The sequence below is a fragment of the Galeopterus variegatus genome, unplaced genomic scaffold, assembly GCF_000696425.1.
Source record: "Galeopterus variegatus unplaced genomic scaffold, G_variegatus-3.0.2 Scaffold10233, whole genome shotgun sequence".
Taxonomy (NCBI): domain Eukaryota; kingdom Metazoa; phylum Chordata; class Mammalia; order Dermoptera; family Cynocephalidae; genus Galeopterus; species Galeopterus variegatus.
Window position 1 is genome coordinate 33,351 of NW_007736344.1, and position 3,447 is coordinate 36,797.

Genomic DNA, 3,447 nt, shown 5'->3' on the forward strand with positions numbered 1-3,447 from the left:
CTTTTAACTCTGTTAAATTGTTTCATTTGCTGTGCAGAAGCTTTTTAGTTTGATATAATCCATTTGTTTATTTTTTTCTTTGGTTTCCTGTGCTTTGGGGGTCATATTCATGAAGTCTGTGCCCAGCCCTACTTGCTGAAGTGTTTCTCCTCTATTTTCTTTAAGAAGTTTTATTGTTTCAGGGTGTATATTTAATTCTTTAATCCATTTTTAGTAGATTTTAATACATAGTGAGAAGTATGGGTCTAGTTTCATTCTCCTGCATATTGATATCCAGTTATTCCAGCACCATTTGATGAAGAGGCAGTCTCTTCCCCAATGTACAGGATTGGTCCCTTTGTTAAAGATCAGATGGCTGTAGGTGGGTGGGTAGATTTCTGGATTCTCTATTCTATATCATTGATCAGTGTGTCTGTTTTTATGCCAGTACCATGCTGTTTTGGATATCATAGCTTTCTAGTATTGTTTGAAGTCAGGTAGTGTTATGCCTCCAGCTTTTTTTTTTTTTTTCTCAGAATTGCTTTGGCTATGTGTGGTCTTTTCTTATTGCATATGAAAGTCGGGATAGTTTTTTTTCATTTCTGAGAATAATGTCATGGGAATTTTAATGGGGATTGCATTGAATGCATATATACCTTTGTGTAGTATGGACATTTTCACAATATTGATTCTTCCAATCCAAGAGCATGGGATATCTTTCCANTTCACTATTGGAGAATAGAAATGCTACTGATTTTTGTGTGTTGATTTTGTATCCTGCTACCATGCTGAAATCATTTATCAATTCCAAGAGTTTTTTTGTAGAGGTTTTAGGCTGTTTGATATATAGGCTCAAGTCATCTGCAAATAGGGACAGTTTGACTTCATCTTTTCCAATCTGGACGCTCTTTATTTCCTTCTCTTCTCTGATTTCTCTGGCTAGTACTTCCAACACCATGTTGAATGGGAGTGGTGAGAGTGGGCATCCTTGTCTAGTTCTTGTTCTTAAAGGAAAATCTTTCAGCGTTTCCCCATTCAAGATGATATTGGCAGTGGGTTTATCATATATGGCTTTAATTATATTGAGATACTTTCCATCTATACCCAACTGGTACAGAATCTTTATCATGAACGAGTGTTCGATTTTATCAAATGCTTTTCCAGCATCTATGGAGATCATCATGTGGTCCTTGTGCTTGATTTTATTGATATGGTGTATCATATTTATTAATTTGTGTATGTTGAACCAACCTTGCATCCCTGGGATCAATCCCACTGGGTCATGGTGTATAATTTTATGGATGTGTCACTGTATTCTGTTAGCTAGTATTTTATTGAGGATTTTTGTGTCTATATTGATCAAGGATATTAGCCTGTTGTTTTCTTTCTTTCTTTCTTTTTTTTTTTTTTTTTTTTTTTTTTTTTTTCAGGCCTCTCCAGGGGTGTGTCTCTCTGGTCAGCATGCACTCAGCTAGACTGGGGATGGGGTCCGGTGGTGGCAAGGCCTACCTGCTCAGTCATGTGCTGGTGCAGTGTGGTGTGTGGTCTGCTTTTCTTTGTTGGGAGCCTTCTGACAACAGCTTCAATCTCTTTTATTGTTATTGGTCTGTTCACATTTTCTACATCATCTTGGCTCTGTTTTGATAGTTTGTGTGTGTCCAGAAATTTATCCATTTCCTCCACTTTTTCAAATTTGTTGGCATGTAGTTGTTCATCATAGTCTCTAATGTTTCCTTGTATTTCAGAGGTATCATTTGTAATATCATCTTCTTCATTTCTAATTTTTGTTATTTGGGTCTTCTCTCTTCTTTTCTTAGTTAGTCGTTCTAATGGTTTGTCAATTTTATCTTTTCAAAAAACGAACTTTTTGATTCATTGATCTTTTGTATTGTTTTTTGTGTTTCAATTTCATTAAGTTCTGCTCTGATCTTAATGATTTCTTCCCATCTGCTAAATTTGGGTTTGGATTGTTCTTGTTTTTCTAGTTCTTTAAATTGCTGTATTAGGTTGTTCACTTGCCATCTTTCCATTGTTCTGAAGTAAGCATTTAATGTGATAGATTTCCCCCTTAGTACGGCTTTTGCAGTATCCCACAGGTTTTGGTATGATGTATCATTGTTTGCATTAGTTTCAGTAAATTTTTGGATTTCCTGTTTGATTTCTTCTTGGACCATATGTCATTAAGTAGACCTCAGTTTATTTTCCATATGTTTGTATAGTTTCCAGAATTTCACTTGTTACTGATTTTCAATTTTAATCCATTGTGTTCTGAAAAAATGCATGGGATAATTCCAATTTTTTTGAATTTGTTGAGACTTGATTTGTGACCTTATATGTGATCTATCCTGGAGAATGATCCATGTGCTGATGAGAGGAGTGAATATTCTGAGGTTGTTGGATGGAATGTTCTGTAGATATCTGCCAAGTCCAATTGGTCTAGAATGTTGTTTAGATCTTGTGTTTCTCTCCTGATACTGTGCCTAAATGATCTGATTTACTGTTTGTCTTCTGTATTTGTTGGTTTCTTGGGTTGTGGATAAACTTTTTTTCTTTTCTCTTCATTGTTGGCATTTTTATTTTACTAGTGAGTTTTGATTTTTCTTGAGTTTCTGTGGCAGTGGTAGTTATTTTTCAGGTACAAAACCCAGTACTCCCTTGAGAATTTCTTGTAAGTGTGCTCGTGTGGTAGTGAACTCCCACAGTTTTTGTTTTTCTGAGAAATATACTATTTGCTCTTCACTTCTCAAGTATCGCCTTGTGGGGTAGAGTATTCTTGGATGGCAATCTCTGTCTTTATTTTTTTGAATATATCATCCCATTCTTTTCTGGCGTTTAGGGTTTGTGATGAAAAGTCTGATGTTAGTCTGATTGGGGCTCCCTTATAGGTGATTTGATGCTTCTTTCTTGCAGCTTTTAAGATTCTCTCTTTGTCTTTGAGTTTTGCCAATTTGACTATAACATGTCTCTGAGAAGACCTCTTTGGGTTGAATACAGTTGGGGATCTTTGAGCCTCCTGAATATGAAGATCTGTATCTTTTCGTATATCTGGGAAGTTTTCTGCCACTATTTTGTTGAATATGTTTTCAGTGCAATCTATTTTTTTCTCCCCTTCTCGAATACTCATGACTTGGATATTTCAGTGCTTAAGGTTGTCTGATAGCTCTCTTAGATTTTCTTCAATGTTTTTAATTTGTTTTTCTTTCTTTTTTTTTTTTTTTTTGGTCTGCCTGTGTTAGTTCAAACAGCCCATCTTCAATGTCAGAAGTTCTCTCTTCTGCTTCTGCAAGCCTGCTGGTTAAACTTTCCGTTGTGTTTTTTATTTCACTGAATGAATTCTTCAGCATGGCAAGCTCTGCTATATTCTTTTTCAGGGCATTGATTTCCTTGTACATTTCTTCTTTCAGGTCCTGTATACTTTTCCTCATTTCATCATGTTGTCTAGCTGAGTTTTCTTGTATCTCATTCAGT